Genomic DNA, 388 nt, shown 5'->3' with positions numbered 1-388 from the left:
TTGGTATTGAATAAGGCTAAAGGTTCCCAAATTGTTCCTCACTGTCATCCACTACGACAAGCAAGGCACCTTGGTCCTTACTCATTATACGCTTCAAGCAGACTAAGTTCAATTTGAGTGGGAGTGTTCACTAGCCCATGCGGAAGTTATCACCTCACAAGAGCGTAGCTACTAAACTCCCTCCTAATAAAGGACAAAGCCCGGGTAGAAGGCTTATGCATGAATGCAATGTGTTGTGTGTGTGAAGGAATGTACCAACCTTTGACGGACAATCTCATATCCCTCTACCTAAATTTCTCACAACAAATAGCATAATGATTATAAAACATTTAACGCACGAGACCATAATGCACAAAACAAATATGCAATTTTAAAAGAAACATTAAAT

This window comes from Theobroma umbraticum, unplaced genomic scaffold (assembly GCF_002168275.2).
Source record: "Theobroma umbraticum cultivar Fairchild unplaced genomic scaffold, ASM216827v3 scaffold_56.0, whole genome shotgun sequence".
Classification (NCBI taxonomy): domain Eukaryota; kingdom Viridiplantae; phylum Streptophyta; class Magnoliopsida; order Malvales; family Malvaceae; genus Theobroma; species Theobroma umbraticum.
The sequence above is the reverse complement of the archived record's forward strand: the minus strand, read 5'-3'. Positions refer to the sequence as shown.